The sequence below is a fragment of the Nelumbo nucifera genome, chromosome 6 (assembly GCF_055504915.1).
Source record: "Nelumbo nucifera cultivar China Antique chromosome 6, China Antique-T2T, whole genome shotgun sequence".
Lineage (NCBI taxonomy): Eukaryota > Viridiplantae > Streptophyta > Magnoliopsida > Proteales > Nelumbonaceae > Nelumbo > Nelumbo nucifera.
Window position 1 is genome coordinate 59,503,892 of NC_142654.1, and position 24,037 is coordinate 59,527,928.

A 24,037-nucleotide genomic window follows, 5' to 3' on the forward strand; every position below is an offset into this window, starting at 1 on the left:
AAAGAACTTTTACAAAAGTACTTTTATAAAAGCACTTTTATGAAAGCACTTTTACGAAAGCACTTTTACAAAATTACTTTTATGGAAGTACTTTTACAAAAGAACTTTTATGAAAGTACTTTTATGAAAGCACTTCTACGAAAGTACTTTTATAGAAAAATTTTATGAAAATACTTTTAAAAAATCACTTTTACAAAAGTATTTTTACAAAACATCTATGCCAATTGGTAAACATTGACTATTGAAGACCTAGGCTGGCGGTTTGTGAATACCGACACAATTTTTTCTTTTTTTTTTTGTGTGAAGAATGAAAATGAGCAACATAGGTCACTTGTCAGTCTAAAAAAGAATTCATTTTTAGGAAAAAACTATTTGGTTCATAGCAATATTTTCTCATTCTACCTATTTTTACCCATTCTTTTCCATTTTAGAATTTCATCTTGAGTAAGAATGAGAAAGAATGAGAATTGAACCAAACATGGCCTTAGGTTTTGCTAGGGTAAAACCCTAACAACCAACCCGAACTCAACTCGAGCTTTTGCACAGGTTGGACCTAAGTTTTTGGGCTGTGAGTTAAGCCTGGGCTAGAGAATTTGGCCTTACTTAAACTTGGGTTGGGTTTGGTTTGAGTTTCCAAGTAGCCCGAGCCCAACCTAACCAATCTGACAATCCAAGCCCAATTTAACCTTGAGTTGGCCCAAAACACACACACACACACATGAAATTTATACATATTTTCAATCAATTCTACTTGGGCTATAAAGCATAATAAAAGATGATTAGGTAAAAATGTATACATTAATTCATTCAAACTTGACCAACCTACCCTAGCATGTCTAACATGGCCCAACCTAAATCAAGTTGGTGTTGGATGTTGAACCGTGACCCAAGACCTTGTCCGGTTCGATCATATCCCAATAACCACTTTCATTAAAAAACCGGTGAAAATCAACTAACCAATCGCTTTAACAAAAAAACTGATGAAATGGTGCTCCAGGTCGGTGACACATCATTATAGCATCTGTTTGGCATCGATGGCGTTGCTCTAGAAAATGACGACAAATCAATGCCACGTCGGAAAAATGGTGCTCCAGGAAACGCTTGTTAACTTGGAACTGTTTTTCCGTAAAAAGGTGCTCCAAGCCACTCCTTGGAAATCGGGAAGGTGTGGTTTGGAGCAATGCCAAATTTGGCATTTCCTAGAGCTGCAGCTCGTTGCTGCCAAGAGGAATATGAGGTGGCAGTGATAGGAACATGACGTGGCACTAGATAGTAGGTACCAATGTGAAAATGTTTCCTGGAGCATTGGTACCAAACAAAAAACATTGTTGTTGTTCCAGGAAACATCCTACCTAGCAGCAATGTTTCCAAACAAAAGACATTGTTTTCTTAGAAAATAGTGATGTATCTACAACATTGATGCCAAACATATACTAAATATACCAATTAAGCTTAGTTTATGAATGTAGATGATGAAGCTGCTACAAATCTAGAATGTTGACAATTAATCTCCAACTGCTGTGAGTTAAGAATGTCCAGAACAATTTGGAAAGTAGAAAAAGAACATAGTGAAAATACAGAATAGAACAGAGGGAAATAGTCATATGACAACTTAGAATTGGCCTCTGTTACATTTTATTTGCAAATAGAGAGTTCTTTTGCATTTAGAACTCTCATGTCGTGTGGACTATGGGGAGGCTTTGGTAGGGAAAGGGGAGGAAAGAGAGAAAATGAATGAGAGAACTGAAAAGGGTAAAGGAGAAAGAAGAGAAGATTTAAGGGGGATCGAATTAGAGAATGAGAGGGATAAAGGAGAAAGGACCTAATAGCTTTAAAGAAAACCTACACTAATTTAGGGGATGTTTGGAACCGTGGCTGTTTTTCAAAAAAACAGTGTCATGTCGGATCCACATAGGCATTTCAACTAGCGCCCATGTATCTCATTGTTTGGTTCAGCCGATTATTAAAAAATCGGGCGTGCCACAAAAATCAGGACCCCATTGACATCGGCAAACCGTTTCCCCCAACGGTTGACTGATATATATCTTATATGGTGCTTACCTGTCAGAACATACATGAAAAATGGTGATGAAAATCATCTTACCAAACAACATAGTGTTGCTCACTACCTACGTGGTAGAAGCGTTTTTTTTTTTTTTAAATGAAAAACAAGTCTTAGAAGCATAGACGTTTTTTCTTGAAAATCAATCCCCAAAAACGTCCACGATTCCAAACACCATCTTAAAAGATATTAAATTCAATCAAAATATATGAAGTATTTTATAGAAATTGCTATATCATAATGCAAATATAAACAAACAGGTAATGAAGCAATACATCACCGTGATATATAAGTAGATTATATAACGTGAGCCTTTGAAATGCACCCTAGTTGGGCACCTAAATTCAACAGTAGCTATTCTAATGTACCACGTGGACATGAATTTGATCATATCATGTGATAGGATTGGTGAATCACTCGCGAATCATCCAATCATTATTCCAATCACGTTGATCGCGTTGGAACCATGCGTAGCTCACCGGCGGGGATGCTTTGCAGTCTGCTCTCATTTTTGTTGCATGCATGTTTTGAGTTTGGGATGTTACCATGCATGATCCCCTCGAACCTACACACACTCACGCTGTGCACCACACCACATAACGTGGGAACACCGGAGCCAACCGATGAATAGGTCCCACCTCCCACCCTCACTCCATGTCATTGTTAGCCCTATGGGCATCAGCATCTCTCTTTCATTACTTGGTGTAACTGTAACCCCACTCCTTTAAGCTAAAGCAATAACCGTTGGTAGCTGGTTTCGTCTTTCCTCCCCTGAAACGGTGGGTCCCCCCCTGCTTGTTCAGTACATATCGTTAACTGTAACCCCACTCCTTTCAAAATGTGACAATCCAGTACATATCATTAACTAGTTTGTTAATCAGTTGTTAAGTGACATTTAAAAAGTAAAAAATGTCTTTCGAAGAATGAGATTAAGGAGCTGATCTAGTGCGGCCACCTCAAGCAGTTTGTGAAAGAGAACTACCTTGTCGACCAGTGGAGAGATAAAATCCTGAAAGTAGTGCTAGAGGGAGCGACCGTTGCCATTAATGTTATTGTGGGCACCTCAGTTACTGCGGGATGCAGCCACACTATCAGAATGGCTTCAGTTAGTGAGTTGCAAGCCGATTTGCAAATAAATAGAAAGTAGAAAAGCCCATCACCTTCATCAAAGAGGACCTAAAGGATGTTAGGTTATCACATGATGATGCGCTCGTAGTACAAATGGTGATAGCTAACTATTTGGTAAGACGTATTTTGGTTGATAGTGGTAGTTCAGCTGATATTTTGTTCATTGAAGCATGCAAACAAATGAAGCTAGATCCAAAGAAGCTCATCCCACCTAACGTAGTCCATCATCCTTCTTAGATTTTTTTAGAGGCATATAAAATTGCCTCAAAATCATTCAAAGACATTTGAATGTGCCTCTAAATTAAACTTCCAGAGGCACTTATAACTGCCTCTATATAGGACTTTTAGCGTCATCGCAATAGAGGCAATCATATGTGCCTCTAAAAGTTCAATTTAGAGGCGGATTACAAATCCACCTCTAATTCTCAACCAATCACCTCTAAAATATTTAGTGACAAGGCTTTTAGAGGCACTCACTTGACCCCCTCTTATTCCTTTTAGAGGCATTTTGGAAGCTTTTAGAGTAGTTATGGCCGCCTCTATAGATGAATTTTCCAGTAGTGTCAATTCTTGAATTTTCTATTGACTTGAATTTTATGAGCTCCAAAAGATCCTCTTTGGCCAAAGGAGTGTTTTCATCATCTCAATTCATAGTTTTCTTCTCTTATGTTTTCAAATATTTGATTCTCAAACATGTATCAGGACTTGTGTTTCTGGTGTTAGGATCCCAATGTCATTCTTTGGATTGTTTCAATGCTAGAAAGCAAACAAAATGAATATTTTGATGATTGACTTAAGCACTACTTGTAAACATTTCTTATGAGATGGTTAATTGATGGACACTCATTGGACAACAAATAGAAATGTTTTTGTTTTACATGCATTGATGGATAAAAGGTGTGGCAAGGCAATTAGGTTGGTTAAAGGGATCACCTTCCAGAATCAAGTAGGTTTCTGATATTTAATTGTCAACTGATTTCTGTTGGAAACTAAGAAGAATTTTTAATCTTCTTCTTAGTTTTTAGTCTTCAAATTTGCTTAACCATCAAGATTTGCAGTTTGTTTTTCTCATTCCCTTGAATAAATTTATGGAATTAGAAAATTGTTTCCAGAATTTGGCATCCTCAATCTACAAGAACACAGGTATTGGGTACATGCCCCTTGGATTAGTGTGTTGTTTTTACTTATCTATTGGACCCAATTCTGGAAGAGTAGCTCCTTCATTTTTGTACTTAACATTTATGTTCCTAATGTTTATTAAGTAAATCAGAAATAGATAGAACTAGATCTTGCCCTAATATATAATTTAATGGGACTATGTGAGATCACATCTCCACCCCATAATACATCCCCACCGTGTATTAAAAACATCTCTCGATGATGACATCATCAGGACTGATACTATCATTAGAAGATGTTCCCAATACATGACCAAGATGTGCTGTGGGGCGGAGATGTGAACTCAGATGGTGTGCATGGAGTAAGGTTCAAAATTTGGATACATCGAAATTAGAAACACATGGAAACTTTTATTTTTTTTAGTTTTTTTTTTAAATTAGTTTTTTGGGAGTTAAAAACATGATTTTTTATTGAAAAAGAGTGAGGTAAAACACTTGGAAACAGCGTATCAGGAACCAAAAAAAGATACGTTGGAAAGGAGTGTGGGTAAATACATTTGAAACCCAATAGGGGTATTGAAGTTCTCTAAATAGGCTTTTTTTTTCCTCCCAAGAGGGTGGATATTGAGCTTGATTGGTTGCCTATGAGCGCCGTACACCAATCGATAAGGGATTGACTTTCTTCAGTTTTTGGTCTTGAATCTTCATATTTGGTTCTCTACGAGAAACCAGACCTGGTCAGCAGTCAATTAGCAGTGAATAAAAATATGGATCACACGTTTTCCCAATTCAAAATATTTTCTTCGTCTCTCCCTCTCCCCAAGCTCTTCTCAACTCGTTGTCTCTCACTGCGATCTATCAGGGCAAAAAGTCTTCTCTGGGTTACTGTTCTTCATCGCCTTCTTCCTTTCTATTTAACCTATTTCTACCAACCAAGTAATGCAGTTGCAGATTTTCTCTCATCAGAACTTAGAAGAAGAGATAATCCACACAATAACCGTGTCAAATTCTGCACTACCTTTTCATCCAAACCTTCTAGATATCTTCTTTATACCACAAAAAAGGACATCACAAGGAAAGGGAAGATCAACAAAATAAAGCGGAAGAAAACTAAGGAGAAGCCTGTATGGATTTTCTCCTCTCCTGCTATTCCTCTCTGACCCTAAGCTTTTTCCTGTTAATAATCTTCACAGGTTAACACAACATTTTCCTCTCGGGTCTTTGATTTCATGATCTGGGTTACCTCTCACATTCTCATACAATGATGTGTTTATAATAAATCTCCATTACTCCCTTCCAGGCGTTTCAGGGACCATATTAACGGTTGTGAACAACTGCGACTACACAGTTTGGCCAGGAATCTACAATGCGGGCGGGCCCATATTAGATAGTAGAGGTTTCGAGCTTACACAGGGCAGCTCTCGTTCCTTTCAGGCTCCAACAGGCTGGAATGGCAGATTCTGGGGCAGAACAGGCTGCAACTTTAACGCGTCTGGTCAGGGCAGCTGTGCAACCGGTGGCTGTAGGTCCGGTCAGATCGAATGCAACGATATGGATTTGGCCACGCCGGTGACGATGGCCGAGTTCTCGCTTGGCCTTACTAATGGTCAGGACTCCTACGACATTAGCCTGGTTGATGGGTTCAACCTATCCATGCGCATTGAAGGAAGGGGAGGACAGGGTACGTGTTTATTCCCGGAGTGCGTGAACGATTGAAGGGTTGGAGAAGGCCAGGCATGTAAGAATGCTTGTATGGCGTTTGGAACCCCAGAATACTGCTGCAGTGGTGAGTTCAATACGCCTGCGACATGCCGGCCGTCGGTATATTCGGAGATCTTCAAGTCGGCATGTCCGAAATCGTATAATTACGGGTATGACGACGTACTAGTTCGTTTACATTTAAGGGAGCAAATTATGCTGCCACGTTCTGCCCTTCTCCTTTGACAAGGTAAGGAACGAAGATAAGTGAGGATGAAACACAAGATTAATCTGGGTTCTGTTAGATCCATAAAAAATCTCAGATGGATATCCGTTTTGGGGTTTCTATTTTTATGGTCAAAAACATTTTAACTCTCAAAATGCTTCCTTTTCTTTCTGATTTTTGAGTATTTTCTTGCATCAAATCAATATTCCACTTGATGTCCATATTCAGATTCTCCTTCCTTTTTCTTTGGTTAGATTTGATCTGTTGTGATGCTTCTCCTTTACTGGTCTTATTACCGTTTTTCTCTTACACTTTTTAGCTTCTCTCTCTCTCTTTCTCTCTCTAACTTGCTTTGTGACTTTGTCTATCCACTTCTTTTCAGTTTTCATAAGTTTACACAAAAACTTAAACAGCTGAAACTGATTTGCTCAACTTTCCTCTCTCATTTTTTTTTTTTTTATATTTTTTTGTTACAGTCAGAATCATTCTGGAGATCGGACACCAAGAACGACAGAGACAAAAAATAGGTCAGGGGCGGGAGCAGAGGCGGCAGCATCAGGGGCGGGAGCGGGGGCGATGTTCCAACATACGTTGATCACTTCTGCCACCACCGGCATGTTCATTATCTCCCACTGAAACGAACCCTCTCTCTCTCTCTCTCGGAGATTAATTTGTTTGGAAATTATATAGTGTTTTTGTTTTCCCAGTCTAAAAATTCTGTAAATGTGGGACCCAAGCAATAAACAAGGAAAGGACAAATCTTTGGTTTAATAAAAAAGATTAAAGCGTAAAGCGCTTGGTTGAACCTGAATCTGACTGAGATGGTTCTTGGGCATGGTAAGTATTAAGACTACTTTGCCGGAACTGCAAGCCCGGTACCGGTAGTTTGTATGCTATGTGAGTTAGAATGATCATTCATGCATGTTTCAAAAGAAGGGTTATGCATTGATTTTAAATCTTTCCTTATATACTATTGGGTGTTTGTTGGGAGGGTGTGCAAGTTGGGTTGGAGTTCTTCTTTCTTGGTGGGAATGCCCATTGCCCAATGATACTGGTTAGATTTAAAATCATGATTTTGGGGATTCTGCCAACTAAAATTAATTGTCCATTTAGGGTGAAGACCATTGTCCATTAACTTTGATTAATTGAATATTATATGTATGAGCTTCCATTTGTATTATCTTATAAACATAATTTACAACTTGAAATGATTAAAGTTTTGAAGATTCGGATTTAATACAAATCCACCTTGTGATGAGTCAAGAACACATTTCTAATCCAAGGTTATTATAATCCTTCTCATAATGCAATCCAGTTCTCATGATGCTATTGCATACCCATGATATGACCTGTAATATAGCATACCCAGGTTATTATAATTCTTCTCATAATGCAGTCCATGTAACATGGACCATTTAAGTAAAATTTCCACATTGCACAACTCAATGCTCTTATGTAGAGCAAGGTGCCAACCAACTCGATGGTAAGGTCTCTGTTGGACGTAGTAAAGACTTGGGATCAAATCCCGCCTGCACTTGGGTTGGGGGATGGGCCAAAAAAAAATCTCTGATCTAGAATTCGCAATGGTTTTAAAACCTTGGTTCTCATTTTTCTTGGTTTCTTGTTAGTGGTGGTGTGGCAGCCTCCTGTTAGGGTGTTTCTGGAAATGCGATAAGTGCTCTCTCATGGTGGAGGTTGGGGAACCGAATAGCCTAGAAGAGAAGTGCAAGCTTTGACTATATGGCAAAGCTTGGTACCTTCTTGGTACATATTAATGAGACCTGATGGTGTGCAATCCGGCCGGTCCTATCTGTCAAAGATCTTGCCTCGGGCTGGAACAAAAGGTGCCTGAAATGAAGGAGAAAGCGAGTAATCTCCGGGGGAGAATGTGGTGAGAATGCTCCGAAGCTCGAGTTAGTATTTCCTCAAGGGCAAGATAAAAACCAGATGGCGCAAAGTTATCACATACCTCTCTTCTTGGGGGGAAGGAGGCCTTTTATAACCACTTCGCGCACTCACTCCTAAGCTTCTGTCAGGTCGGGTATGATTACCCCTGCACTTCTGCCAATTCGGGTGTCACCACCTCTGCTGGGGCAGAACCGCCACTGCTTTCTTTGTCGGAGCTGTCTCTGTAACTGGAGATGGCGGTGGCAGGTGGCGGTGGCAGGTGGTCGTTGAAGTGCGGCTGTCAAGCGTTAGATCCCAAATCAGTCAGGTGCGCCGCCTCAGGATACAGACTCCTTCGGTGTCAGGTACGGTACGGTTGTTTAGTTCGGCGTCCTGGAGGCGAAGTGTCGGAGTGGTGTGCGATGTGAAGTCTCGAGTTCGGATGGAGGTGTGGCTCGAATTGCCAGGGGGCGGGCCAGTTCAGGTTGTTGCCCTTTGTGTTCGCAAGGCTCGGGCTCCTTGTGGGGAGTTCGGGCTCCTTGTGAGGAGTTTGGACCACTGGTTCCTCCTTTCGGAGCTCGCACCTTGGGCGTGCTGTTGTGCCGAGCTGTTGCCTTTGCCACGTGTTGAGCGGTTACGAGGTCGGGCCAAATCTTCCTTCATCAATTGCCCCCCACTCCTCGTGCAAAGGGACTTGCCCTGGCGCGGGGAGTTTGCGAGGTGGCGGGTGGATTTGACCCGTACTTCGAACTGGTTTGACTGATAGCATGAAGTGCGCGTTCGTCAGGATTTTTTTGGGTTTCTCAAGCGCCAAAAAGTCGGGAAACGCGCCAATCTGTCTATAAATGCTGACAGACGTGACAACGCGCGTTTATTTCAAAATTTAAAAAACGCGCCGCTGGGAGACGTGACAGCAGGCGTTATTTCAAATTTGAAAAAACACGCCGCTGCTGCTTTTAACATGGGGAGACGTGTGCCGGCGCTGTTTCAGTTTCAAAAGGCGTGCGACCAATCACGTCTTGGTCTCAGGAGACGTGCGATCAGCGCGACTGCGGGCCGTTGGATTTGCTTTGATCAGAATCGTTGATTTTTGGTTACTATGGGTATAAATAGTGGGGGACCCCAGTCGCTTTGTCATTCTCCTGCGTTTTGCTTCTTGAGCTCGTATCCAAGTTTCATCTCGCGTCCAAGTCTTTAGCTCGCGTTCAAGTTCCCGCAGTCTGTTTGCTTTTTTCGGGTGAGTACTTTCCTGGAATCCTTCTCCTCCCAATGTCTAGCTCGGATAGCTCAGACAGTTCTTCGAGGGGGTCAGATGCAGGTTCTACGAACCGAGCTGCATCCCCTGACAGCCCTAGTGAACCCGAGGTAGAGCTCAAGGAAGAGTTTGAACCCATAAGTAGAGTCGCCTCGGGTAGTTTGGCGTCCTCCTCCCGTCGATGTCGAACGTTAGACAAGTTTGGGCCCTCGACCATGATGCCTAAGGGGCTTCTCTCCCTTATTACCCAGTTCAACTTGCCTAGGGAGTACACCTATTTCATACCCTCGGGCAGTTTTCCTTGGGAACACAATCCTGATGAGATCGTGATATTCCGGGAGCAGCTCGTTGCTGGATTGCGCCTGCCTTTCCACCCCCTCATTGTCGAGGTTATGAACCACTTCGGTATTACTGTTGGCCAGCTTCACCCGAATTCTATTCGTAACTTGGTGGGGACAATCTCCCTATTTTGCGAGCAGATCTTGCCTTTAGACCTAGAGATTTTTTCTTCCGTTCTAATGCTTAAGAAGCAAGCGGGTCCCCTTCCTGGGTGTAGGCGGGTGTATTACTTGTCTCCTCGCCTGGGGTTTAAGCTTTTACACGATCTTCCCAACAAGGTCTTGGCATAGAAACGGGACTACTTCAGGGTGCGAAGTGCATTGGGGTGGCCGTTCCAAACCGGGTGGGGGATGGCTGCCCCTGATGCCGGTGTTACGCTTCATAGGGAGACGGCGAAGGGCCTCCGAGAATGGGCACGCTTGTATTAATTCATGCAAAAACTGTGTCTTGACGACCATGTCGTCTACATAACATTCTATCTTCGTGCCAATTAAGGGCTGAAACAGCTTATTCATGAGTCTTTGGAAGGTCGCCCCAACATTCTTCAGTCCGAAGGGCATGACCTTGTAGCAGTATAAGTCGAATTCGGTTATGAAGTTTTGTTTTTTCCTCATCGGACTGGTCCATCCTGATTTGGTTGTAGCCCGAGTAGGCATCCAAGAAGCTTAGCAACTCATGTCCCAAGGTTGCGTCCACTAGGCGGTCAATTCTGGGGAGGGGGAAGCAATCTTTTGGGCAGGCTCGGTTCAGGTCGGTGTAGTCGACGCACATGCGCCACTTGCCATTTGCCTTTTTTACCAGCACTGGGTTGGCTACCCAGCTCGGGTAGTGAACTTCCCTTATGAAGTCTTCTACGAGGAGCTTTTCGACCTCCTCGTCGACTGCCCTCCAGCATTCTGGGGCTAAGTTGCGTTTCTTCTGTCTAATGGGTCTGACTACAGGGTTAGTATTAAGTTTGTGAGTTATAAGGCTGGGGTTAATACCGGGCATATCGGAAGCGAACCATGCAAAAATATCTAAATTTTGAAGTAAGAAACTCACTAGTTCGGATCGTAGAGGTTCCTGGACGGAAGCACCGATCTGTAGCGTCCGAGATGGGTCCGCAGTTGAAGTTGGGATCACGACCGTTTCTTCTGTGGGCGCAGCTCGCTCTTCGCCTTGCTTCGTAGGCCGCTTCAGTTCGAGGTCGTCGGCCACCTTGGTTTTTCCCTTCAGGACGGCAACACAACACTTGCGGGACTCAAGCTGGTCACCTTGCGCTACCCCCACACCGAAGTCTGTAGGGAACTTCATTGCCAAGTAGTAGGTGGAGATCACTGCCCGTAGGACATGCGTGATTGGCCGCCCAATTATGGCATTGTATGGGGAGAGGGTCGCGAGCACCAGGAAATCGTGGTTGAGTCTGACCGCACAAGGCCATGTGCCGACTTCCATAGGTACTGTTATTTTCCCGAGGGGCCTGACTTCTTCTCCGCTGAAGCCCACCAGAGGAGTGTTCGCAGGCTTCAACTCGCTTCTCTGCAACTGAAGCTGGTCAAACGCCTATTTGAAGAGAATGTTCGTCGAGCTGCCCGAATCGACAAGTACGCACCTGACTTCGAAGTCGTTGATCCTTAGTTTTATGACAAGCGCATCATCGTGAGGGTAGTGGACCCCCCGCGCATCGTCTTCCGTGAAGAAAATCGGCTCCTCCGTCTTCGATCTCTTCGGAGGGTTTTCCTCTTCTCGGGCAACTTCGCGAACTGACATCCGGGCCGCCGCTGAAGGACAACCTGCTACCACCGAACCTCCCACTATCACGTGGATGGTTCCCCGAACTAGCCTCTCTTCCGGAGGCTGTCTTTGCGACGGTTCGGCCGGCCTGCTGCTGGATTCGGGGGCGTCCCTACCGTGTTCCCCTTGCCGACCTGTCTTATTATTTTTATTATTATTATTATTATTATTATTATTATTATTATTATTATTATTATTATTATTATTATTATTATTATTATTATTATTATTATTATGTTGTTGTTGTTGTTGTTGTTGTTGTTGTTGTTGTTGTACAAAATTTCTCAAGTACCCGCGACGGATGTGTCCCTCTATCTCGTCTCGGAGATTATTACACTGTTCGGTACTATGACCGTGATCTCTATGGAAACTGCAGTACAAGTTTTTGTTTCTCTCGTTTGGGTTCCCTTTTAGGCGAAGTGGCCATTTTACGTATGGGGCGTCTTTGATCGTCATCAAGATCTCGGCCCGCCTCGTGTTTAAGGGTGTGTAGTCTGTCCGAGCTGCTAAGGGAGCTCGAAACGGCTGGCTCGGCTTCGTCTCCCGGGCCGAGTTTTTTCTTCTATCATCTGGGTTGGAGGGCTCGCCTTCCCTCTTCCTTTTCTCGATCCTGCCTTCGGTCCTTTGGTTGATCTCTTCCTCTATTCTCATGAACTTATCCGCGAGCTTGAGGAATTCGGCCACGGTTGCGGACTGGCTAGCTACCATGTGCCATTTGAACTCCTTGTGTGTTACTCCTCTCTTGGCCGCCGCGAGCTGCACCGCGGGGTCCAGTCGCAGTATATGCAAGCACGCGTCATTGAACCGCTTGATGTAGCCCCGGATGGAGTCTCCTTCCCTCTGGACTACTCCAAAGATGCTTTCCTCAGTTCTGGGGCACCGCTTGCTGGTAGCGAAGTGTGCGGTGAAGACCTGCACGACCTAGGTCCAGCTTCTTATTAACCCGGGGGCCAGGTTCATGTACCAGGTGCGGGCCACCTCCCTGAAGGTGGTGGTGAAGGCCACGCACATGCACGATTCACTGGCCCTTGCTAGGTGCATTTGGGACTGGAAGGCATCGACGTGGTCGTTGGGGTCGAAGGACCCATCATACTTGTCTAAAGGGGGGAGTTTGAAGTCTCTAGGCATGGGGACTGCAAGGAGTTCTGATGAGAGGGGAGAAGGAACTGAGAGAATAGGGGCATCTTTTACCTCGTTCGAGCTTGTCTCTTCTTTATCTCTGAGCTCGGGCAGGACACGGGTGGCAGTACGAAGACTTCGTCGGCGTCTTCATTGCTGGGTGGGCCTGGTACTGGTGCTGCTGGCCTCTGTGTTTCCGAGCTCGATGGGCCCGAACTGTTGGTAGTCCGCTGCTAGGACGCTGAATCGGTTCTCTGTGAGCGGGAGCTCAGGCTTGGAGCGCCAAGGTGCTGACTTGGCGAGCGAGGTTCCCGACCCGCCTGCGAGCTGCGAGGCAGGGATGATTTTTCTTTCCCTCTGGCCCGGGGATGAGGCCTGGCTGTTAGGGGGGTTCTGAAGTTTGGAGGCTTCTCTTCGGTGATGGTGTCCACCCTGAGGGGAGGGTTTAATCGGCTTTGGAGTAGGGTGCCGAGGTGGAAGCTGTGATTGGTTCAGAGGCAGTTAGAGGAACTGCTGCTGATAGTGATACTGGGAGAGGTGGTGCAATACTTGGTGTTGCTAGAACTAATGCTACTGGAACTGCTGCATTTGGGCTTGCATTGCCCGCATGCACTGCATCAAGTCGTCTAACTGGCTCTGGCTAGTCGCTAGGGGGACAACAGTTGGTTCGGTAAAGGTTGTCTCGACAGGTAGAGGAAGAGGGACATTCACGGCGAGAAGGTTCACTAGCGCCATTGTTCGTAGCGCATTCAGGCTGGGGATCCCATCCACCGGAAGGGGGATCCCATCCACCGGAAGGGGGATGGTGAACTGTCCGATGCACACCACGGGGGCTTGAATTTGTTCCTCGGAGGCGTTCATCTCCGTGCTACGTCCGGCATTGCTGGAAAAAGCCATGAGTTTTGGGGTTTCTTGGAAAAAAGGGGTTATAAGAGTTTTAGAGGGAGGCTTTTTGAAACGTTTTCCCATAGACGGCACCAATTGATGGTGCGCAATCCGACCGGTCCTAGCTATCAAAGATCTTGCCTCGGGCTGGAGCAAAAGGTGTCTGAAACGAAGGAGAAAGCGAGTAATCTCCGGGGGAGAACCCGGTGAGAATGCTCCAAAGCTTAGGTTAGTATTTCCTCAAGGGCAAGATAAAAACCAGATGGCGCAAAGTTATCACATACCTCTCTTCTTGGGGGGAAGGAGGCCTTTTATAACCACTTCGCGCACTCACTCCTAAGCTTCTGTCAGGTCGAGTATGATTACCCCTGCGCTTCTGCCAGTTCGGGTGTCACCACCTCTGCTGGGGCAGAACCGCCACTGCTTTCTTTGTCGAAGCCGTCTTTGTAACTGGAGATGGCGGTGGTAGGTGGCCGTTGAAGTGCGACTGTCAAGCGTCAGATCCCAAGTCAGTCAGGTGCGCCGCCTCAGGATACGGACTCCATCGGTGTCAGGTACGGTACGGTTGTTCAGTTCGGCGTCCTGGAGGCGAAGTGTCGGAGTGGTGTGCTATGTGAAGTCTCGAGCTCGGATGGAGATGTGGCCCGAATTGCCATGGGGCGGGCCAGTTCGGGTTGTTGCCCTTTGTGTTCGCAAGGCTCGGGGTCTAAGGGACAGCTCGGGCTCCTTGTGGGGAGTTCGGACCACTGGTTCCTCCTTCGGAGCTCGCGCCTTGGGCGTGCTGTTGTACCGAGCTGTTGCCTTTGCCACGTGTTGAGCGGTTACGAGGTCGGGCCAAATCTTCCTTCATCAAGACCTAAGAGTGATGAAAACCATATTTAAAGAAGACCTGATGGATGTCAAAATCCTGTAGATGATACACTAGTAGTGACAATGATGATTGCGAACTACGAGATAAAAAGAATTTTGATTGATAATGAAAGTCCAGCTTATATACTCTTCTATGAACCCTTCTGATAGATGAAGCTTAACCGAGAATAGATGACTCCCACCAATGTACCCCTGGTTATGTTCAGAAGAAAGGTATTTTAGCTAGAAGGAAAAATAGACATGTCGGTAACAGTGGTATCCACACTGAGTCGGGTGACTTTAATAACACAGTTCCAAGTTGTAAAAGAACCTTCACCGTATAATATTATCCGATGACCAGTTGTGTCCGCCTACCACCTCGCCACAAAGTTCCCCACTAAGCTTGGGATAGGAATTGTTTGAGGTAACCGGTTGGAGTCGAGGAGGTGTTATGTCATGGCCTAGTTGTTGACCTGGATTTACCTAATAAGATCGGTGCTAATCGGGGACAACCTATAAAAGATTTTGTTTCAGTACCCCTTTCCAAGGACGAGTTGTAGAAGATTGTTCATATCATATCCAAATTGTAAATCGGTGAAATAGAAATGAGGAAGTTCACACTGGAGCACTAGAAAATCATTTATGCAGGAGGTTGAAAAGATACTAGATGAAAATTTTCTTTGAGAAGTGAAGTACCTAGAATGGTTTGCCTACATTGTGCTCATCAAAAAATCAAATAAGAGGTTAAAAAGCTACTAGATGCAAATTTTCTCCAACCTGAATAAAGCTTGCCCGAATGGTTTCTCTCTACCCAGGATAAATTAGCTAGTAAACGCTACCTCGGGCTATGTGATGTTGAACTTCATGGATGCTTTTTTAGGGTACAATCCGATTTATGCCTTTCAGCCTTAAAAATGTTGGGACCACTTATCAAAGGATTGTAAATAAAATGTTTAAAGAATAAATTAGCAAAAATGTTAAAGAAAATATTGATGCCATGGTTTCCAAGAGTCAAATTTCTTGCTTTCATATTTTCGGCCTCATCAAAGTGTTCAATATGTTGAGGAGGGACCACCTGAAGCTTAATCCTAGCAAGAATTCCTAGAGTACATGGTAATTCAGTGTAGCATCGAGGCAATTCTAAAAAAGATCCAAGCCATCCTAGATATGGAATTACCAAGGTGTGTGGAGAAAGTGTAGAGGCTCACTAGGAGAGTTGCAGCCTTGAACAGATTCATGTCAAAATCAATAGGTCAATGCCTACCCTTTGTCTAAGCTATCAAGAAAGCAAAAAACTTCCAATAGACCAAGGAGTGCTAGAAAGCCTTCGATGAGTTAAAGTACTACCTTGATTCACTACAACTATTAACTTGTCCTAAACCTAGAGACAAGATGTATCTATACCTGTTAGTAGGAGATGAAGTCATTAGCTCAGTATTGGTTTGGAATGAGGGAAAGTTCTAGAAGCCGGTACACTACACCAGTAACGTTTTACACGTAGCTAAGACAAAGTATCCAAACATTGAAAAACTTGCTTTTTCTTATGTCAACTCAAGATCCACATCCTTATTTTCAAGCACAAACTATCGTTGAACTTACCAACCAGCCATTAAGGCAATTCTTACAGAAACCTGATGTGTAGGGTAGGCTGACAAAGTGCGCTATGGATCTTAGCGAGTTTGACGTAAAGTTCAAACCTCGACCTTCTATTAAAGCTAAAGCCTTAGCAGACTTCATCACAAAATGTACCTTTACTCGCAAGCCAAAAGCCCAACCAAAAGCACCCATTAGCTCGACCATAGAGCCAACCTAGACCCTCCATGTTGACAAATTGTTAAAGCAAAAAGGAAGTAGAATTGAACCTATCTTGCTCAACCTAACAACATAAAGCTAGAGTACGATCTTTTATTCGGGTCCAAAGCTTCAAACAACGAAGCAGAGTCTGAAGCACTACTTGCTAATTTGTCCTTAGCAAAAGAAGTTAAAGTAGATTAGATTAGAGTTTACAATGATTCACAGCTCGTGGTAAGCCAAGTCACTATACAATATGAAGCCTGAGAACCGGCTATGGTGAAGTATCTAGCAAAAGTACAAAGTCTTGTATCTAGTTTGATCACTTTGCCATTTAGCAGATCCTGAGGCCCTGGAATACAAAGGCGGATGCACTATCCCGACTAGCTAGCTCTGTTCAATTAAACACATGAAGGACAATAAACATCAAAGAATTAGGTCAACTCAACATTACAAAGGAATCACAAGATGTAGTGGGGAACAAAAGATAATGCAAAGATTAGCAAGGTACACTCTCATTAGTGATCAATTATACAAAAAGTCTTTCTTGCTATCTTATTTGAAATGCTTAGACCAAGCAAGGCAAAATATGTACTGAAGGAGATTCATAAAAGTATATGTAGTGAACACTCAGGAGATAGGTCGTTATCTCAAAAAGCACTTTGACAAGGATATTATTAGATAACCATGAAGGAGGATGTAGTGTAGCTCGTCCAACAATGCAACCAGTGTCAGTGACATGCCAACCTATCTCACTAGCTGGCCTCCGCATAGACCCCCATTTCTAGTCCATCACCTATCCTCAAACAAATGAGCAAATCAAGGTAACCAATAAGAAGATTCTCCACGACTTGAAGAACCACCTAGATAGATCTAAGGGACTATGGGTAGAAGAACATCCCAATGTACTTTAGACCTATCACACTACCAATAGTATGACCACAAGAGACTCCATTCAACCTCACTTTCAGCATTAAATCCATTATACCCATTGAGATCAGATTGCCTACCCTATGAATGGAGTCATATGTCGAGATATAGAATGATTTTGAGTTGAGGACTAACTTAGAGCTAGTCAAGGAAGTGACAAAGAAAGTTTAAATTTGAACTCCGCCTACGAGTAAAGAGTTGCACGATACTACAACGCCTAAGTTTGTAGGAGTTTTTAAGCTAGAGACCTAGTCCTCAAAAAGGCTATCATTTCTGAGATAGGTTTTGCAAAACTCACCTGAACTAAGAGGGACCCTACAGAAAAGTGAGGGTGTTGGGATACAGAACCAACAAACTTGATACTTTGCAGGGAAGACTAGTACTTCGCACTTAGGATTCAGAAAACGTAAAGCAATACTATCAATAAAAATTGCACTCCTCCCTCTATTTGTCAATAAAGTCTCAAATTTAATTACGTGTATTGTACCTTAAAATTGTAAATCAACTCACCGACATTTAATGCCAAGTTAGGGATGATTAAGTAAACTTGTTTAACTCAACACTAGGGTCATAACCATTAAGGTCAAGGAGCTCAACTACCTAACTAGGAAAACTCGAGTAAAATGTTTGTAACTAGGAAGCGTCCACCATCCATTATTAAATCCGAACCTCATGCAAGCATGATCAGGATCATCTCTTGATTTGACCTAACTTGGTCGAGATAAGTTCATGTGGGAAAAAAGACTAAGTCTTAACTCAAAACCACAAACAAAGAGATGATCATATCCAAAAATTTTAGAACATATGTCATTACTACTTCGTTCAGTTTGAGTACAAGATGGTGCACAAAAAAGGAAAAAGAAAAATACAAAGAAACTAGCCTAAGCATGGAAGCCAGAGAAATTGAGTAATACACTAAAGCCAAGAAAAGAGGCTAAATTCTTTAAGTCCCACTAGGGGGAACATCGTTGGCAGCCTCCTCGGCAACCTCAGTAACAGTAGACATCTCTAGCTCTTTCGTAGGTAGTTTAGGGAAATGAATAGGAATGAGAAGCTAGCACATCATGAACCTCTTTCCCAAGAAGGGGAAAGCATACTCATTCTAATCAGGCAAGAATTTGGAGATGCCCTCTATGCCTTAATAATCCTCTCTCCTATAACAATGAGCTACTCAACATGGACCTTCAATTGTTTAATGTGCTCCACATCCTTCCTCTCCAGCTTGGCTACCAATTGCTTGACCTTCTTCCTTGACTCCACCACCTTTGCCTTAGCTGGCTAGGCACTCTACACTAGTTGTGCTAAACTGGGCACCACCTCTGCTCGAAGAGTATCCATTTCTACCTCAACATTAGCCTTCTTCTCCTTTGTTGCCTCAAGCTCAAGTAAGTATTGCTCCTCCACCTTGATGATATTCTCGATATGAGCAACTTGTCCTTCTGCATGGTCAAATAACCCCTCAACTACAACATTAGCCTTGTAAATTAAAAGGACACATCAATTGAAGGATCTCAACATTAAAGAACATTGAAAGGGTGAAAATCTATCTTACCTTTTCCAAGTATTTGAATAATTTGGAGCCAAATACTAGAAGTGGGAGATTTATCATCTCACAAGAAGCCTTAGGAAGAACAATGCCTCTGCTTAGTTGGAAGGCCACCATAGGGCTTCCAATCTAATCACCACTTTGCATATTCCACTGAGGTTGCTAGATGGGGATCTTCTTGGAAGACACATATTCTCCCCACCAAGGGCCATTGAAGTGCTGGCCTTGTTTGAAGTGGTAGTCAATGTGTAAGAAGGGGCTTGAGAAACTCTAGCCTCTGAAGGCATTGCTTGCTCGAACCTAGTTTCCACTGGCTTGTCAACGTTGATAGGAATCATCTCTCTCTCTCTCTCTCTCTCTCTCTCTAAATTAGAGGAGAAAGAGCTCGGGCCTCACCCCAATAGCTTGAGAAGTTCCAGTCTTTACTAGCTTTCTCTTCTTCGCCCTGGATGTTGCAGATACCTCAGTTGCACTGCACTACCCCCTCCACCCATTTTACCAATGAAGAGGGGTAAGACATGGTGTCAGGTAAGTAACTTATATAATCTCAAAAGAAAAGAAAGCAAATTAAGCTCTCTATAAGGGGATAGAGAAAATGATCTACTTGGTCGAGCTGGGCTCATACCTACCCTCAACAATGCAACCTTGGTAAAATAGTCAGGGTCTTTTAGGTCTATCGAGACTATGTCCTTGACTAACTACTTCTCTACCTCGATCAACACATTACCATCCATATTACTGATGGTAGTGCACCATAAGTTGGTAAATGTCCAACCCCCATCACTGGACACATAAAAATACTTTGTCTTCTAGTTTGTGACTTTGGAAGGAAAACCCCCAAGGAGCATGTGATGAGCTTGTAATGAAAAATAATAAAACCCCAGTTGTCAGGGGTGGCACTTAATTTGACACAATGAACTAAACACCCTAATGTTTACTCCAAGATTGTACTAACAATCTATTGAAATAGATCGTGTAGGCACCCTAAAAGTGTTTGGGGAGAGCTGACCTAGTGTAATCAAGTATAGATTTAGTGTAAGAGTTTTAGGAGAGATGACCTATCATCAATAAAGTCTTGAATTCAACCACTAGTACTTTACCTTAGAATTGTAACTTAACTAACTCAGCTCGATAACATTTAACATTGGTCAGGGTTAAGTAAACTTATTTAACTCAACCTAGTTGTCATAACCATTAAGGTCGGGGAACTCAGCTTCCCAGTTAGGACAAATTAAGAAAAAGGTTTGAACTACAAAGGAAGGGTCGATGACCCATTATTAAGTCCTGACTCATGCAGGCACAGTCGGGATCAGCTCTCGATTGACCTAACTTGGCTGATGAGTGTGTTTGGAAAAAGAAAAGACTAAGTATAAGTCTTAACTCAACACCACAAACAAAGAGATCATCAGATGCAAAAATATCAAAAAATATATCGTTAATACTTCATTTAGTTTGGGTAAAAGGAGCAGGAAAAAAAGTGGGAGAGAAAAATACAAAGAAACTAATCCAACCATGGAAGTTCAGAAAAACAAAGTAATAGACAAGAGCCAAGAAAAGGGACCAAATCCTTTAAGACTCACTAGGGGGCATGTCATTGGTAGCTTCCTTGGCCACCTTGGTTGTAGCATCCTTGGCTACCCCAATCCTTTCATCACTTCTTCATCTTCATCTTATTCTTCACTCACTTGGTCAACCAGCATGGTGATCTCCTTGGTGACAATAGACATCTTCAACTCTTTCATAGGAACTTTAGGGAAGTAAGAAGTAGCAAGGAGCCAACACATCTTGAACCCTTTTCCAATAAGGATAAAGCATACTCAGTCCAATTAGCTAAGAACTCCAAAGATGCCTTATGCATCCCAACAACCTTCTTTCCTACAATCTTGAGCTGCTTGGCATGGGCCATTTTGACATGTTCCACAACCTTCCTCTCCAACTCGGTTGATAATTTCTCAACCTTCTTCCTAGACTATGCCACCTTTGCTTCAATTTCCTAGGCTCTCTACTCTAGCTATGCCAAAGTGGCCTTCGCCTCTACTCGAAGAGTAGTCATCTCTGCCTCAACCTTAGCTTTCTCCTTTGTCACATCAATCTTGGCTAAGTACTACTCCTCCACCTTGGTGATGTTCTCAGTACGAGCAGCCTATCCTTCCACTTAGTTGAACAATCCTAAGTTGAAGCATTATCCTTGCAAAGGAAAAGGACTCATTAGTTAAAGGAGTTCAACGCTAAAGAAATTTGAAAAAGCAAAAACCTATCTTACCTTCACCAAGTATTTGAATAATTTGGAGCCTAATAGCAAAAGTGGGAGATCGATCATCTCATGAGTAGCTGCGGGAATATGGAGGCCATCTCTGGATTTCCAATCTGATCACCTCTTCATTAATGGTTGAGGTGGCAAAGCCTAAACTACCACCACAACCACCATGAAACTAATGTGTTGGAATTCCCCAATAGTTCTTTATTAAAAAAAAAAAGAAAAACTCCTCTCGAAAAACCTGATATCTTCTTTATGTTGGAGACCAAGAATAACACTATCAAATCCTTGAGATATCTTCATGACATTCATGATTATAAATTTGTGATAATTCCATCAATGAGAAGATCAGGATCTTGTGGTTTGGTTGGTCTACCAATGTCACTATCTCTTTGAATAAAATAACTAATAGTGCAATATAATGTATAGTGCAAAATCAAACACAATTTCTTCAATGGGATTTAGTCTGTTATTATGTACATCCATCCTATGAGGCACGTAAAAAGTTTTTTTATGATTTGATTGGTTTTCATAATAGAAGTCTAACCCCATGGTACATTTGTGGTGATCTGAATCTCATCCTCTCAAACTATGAGAAACATAGTGGTTGTAAGGTTACAAGCAATGAAGCCGACAAAAAATGGTGTGTGAAGGATGATAGATGCACACAGTTTTCTCACATTGTTGCCTCCAATAGGCAACGAAAAATGGTATTCATTGTCTTAAAATAGTTGATGGCAGTTGGACTACAAATTCTAAGAAACTTGAGACTATGTTGATCCATCATTTTCAACAATTATTTACTTCCTCAACACCGAATTTGGAGAACCTGTCAATTCCTACATGATGTATACAATGATTGATGATGAAAATGAAGCCTTACTGTGACTTCCTACTAAAATAGAGATAGTTTTTAAAATTGGACTGGACGGGGAATTATTATGGGGTTCGGTTCCCTGGTCGAATGGTCCAACCATCTGGTCCGAATGGACAGCCCGCTCTAACAAAAAAATAAAAAAAAAAACGGCCAAAACTGTTGTCTAGGTCAACAGTTCGATGGTTCAACCGCTCAAGTGAGTGGTTTGTTGACCAAATCAACGTTTTTATTTTTTTGCCAAAAAGTGGTTTTGGGTAAAGTGGAACTAGTTAGGTGACCAATTCCTGGCTTTTCCTGTCTGATCGTCTAGTTAGGTCCGATTTTGAAAACACTAAATAGAGATCCAAGATGCATTCTTCTCGATTGGCCTTTAGAAGGCTCTTGAACCCAATGGAATCCATGCAACAGGTCTTCAATATGGTTGGTCCACTTTCAAAATTGAAATCACTACATGGGTGCAAAATATTTTCCAAAATCTTGAGTCTATCAATGAGGTAAAGATTTGAGGCCAATTGGTTTAAGCACTATCTTCTATAAAATCATAGCGAAGATCATAACCAATTGTATGAAATCCATCCTCCCGAAGCTTATTTCTCCTTTCCAAAGTGCACTCACAACAAGAAGGAATATCACAATATACAAGAGGTGATCCATACAATGGAAAAACAAAAAGGAAGGTATGACATTTTTCTTTTGAAATTAGTTCTTTCAAAAGCTTAGGATCGTGTTGAATGGAATTTCCTCATCAGTGTATTATAGGCTTTTAGATTCTCTGATAGATTTTGTAACTTGATTTATCATTGCATTTCTACAACCTGGTTCTCTATTTTGGCTAACAACTAACCAAGTGTCATGTTCGCACCTTGGAGAGGTCTAAGATAGGGATACCTACTCTCACCACACTTATTTATTATATGTGTTGAGTTACTCTCTAGATTACTCGAAGACAAATTACATCACAACACATTGTATGGATTTAAATCCGAGCAATTAGGGATCACACTCTCCCACTTGTTGTTTTCTATAATAACCTACAGATTCTAGATAATAATATCTAGCTTAGAAGATCTATTCGGGTTTCTAAACCTCCAATTCTTACGACTATGATCAAGAAAGTTACTTGATGGAAGTTATAGACAATGAGGAAGATCTCGTGACTTATACGAAAGTTATGTTGGACATAGACTCCCTGAAGTGGGTAGATGCCATGAAAGTTGAGATGGACTCGATGAAAACCAACGGAGTTTGGACTCTCATAGACCCGCCCCCTCGGGTGAAAGCAATCGGTTGCAAATGAATCAACAAGAGGAAGAAGGGCCCAGATGGAAAGGTTGAGACCAATAAAGCTTGGCTTGTAGCAAAAGGGTACACTTAGAAAGAAGGAGTCGATTATGAGGAGACATTTTTGCCTATGGCCATGCTTCCAGAAACTGGAACATCCGATTTGAGTCAACAGTCAAATAGTTTGATTTTGAGCAGAATTTAAATGAACCCTATGTTTACAGAAAGACAATGGGAGATACGATCACATTTATGATTCTGTATGTAAACAACATTCTACTCATTGGGAATGATGTAGGAATGTTGACTACGGTGAAGGTATGGCTTTTAAAGTAATTCTCCATGAAAGATCTTGAAGATGCCTTTATATCTTGGGACTTCGACTCTATAGAGTTAGATCAAATGGGATAATTGGATAATTCCAATCTACTTACATTGACAAGACGTCAACAGATACAACATGCAAAACTCCAAGAAGGGATTCATTCCTTTCAGGCGTGGAGTCACTCTCTCCAAAGCAATGTCACCTGAGACTCCTGAGGAGATAAAGGACATGAGAGAGGTTCCCTATGCCTCATCCGTAGGGAGCATCATGTATGCTATATTGTATACTCGGCCAGACATTGCTCAGGCTGTTAGTATTGTAAGTAGATACCAATCTTACTTAGAACAAGAGCATTGGATTGCTGTGAAAAACATACTAAAGTACCTACGGATGACTAAAGACTATTGTCTTGTCTTTAATGGTAGTTCACTACAGACGATCGGGTATGCTAATGCCGATTCCAGCCTGACCTAGATGATAGAAAGTCTATATCTGAATACTTTGGGACCTTATGTAGTAAGAAAAATAGTACACGACCGAGGCCAAGCACATTAACGTAAGTGAGACGGCCTAATAAGTAATATGGATGAAGGAATTCATCCTATAATTTAGAACCCTACCATATCACCCATTCCACTGTTGTGTGACAACACTAGATCTATGTGAGATTATTGGTAGAGGGGACATCCAG

At 42.6% G+C, this 24,037-nt stretch overlaps 1 pseudogene across 1 annotated transcript; it reads left to right on the forward strand.

The window, feature by feature from the left end:
* Positions 1 to 4,849: 4,849 nt before the first annotated feature.
* On the forward strand, positions 4,850 to 6,702 carry LOC104604221 (thaumatin-like protein 1; annotated as a pseudogene). The gene is made up of 2 exons (XR_016077786.1): positions 4,850 to 5,501; positions 5,609 to 6,702. The product of XR_016077786.1 is annotated as a thaumatin-like protein 1 (transcript).
* The last annotated feature ends 17,335 nt before the right edge of the window (positions 6,703 to 24,037 follow it).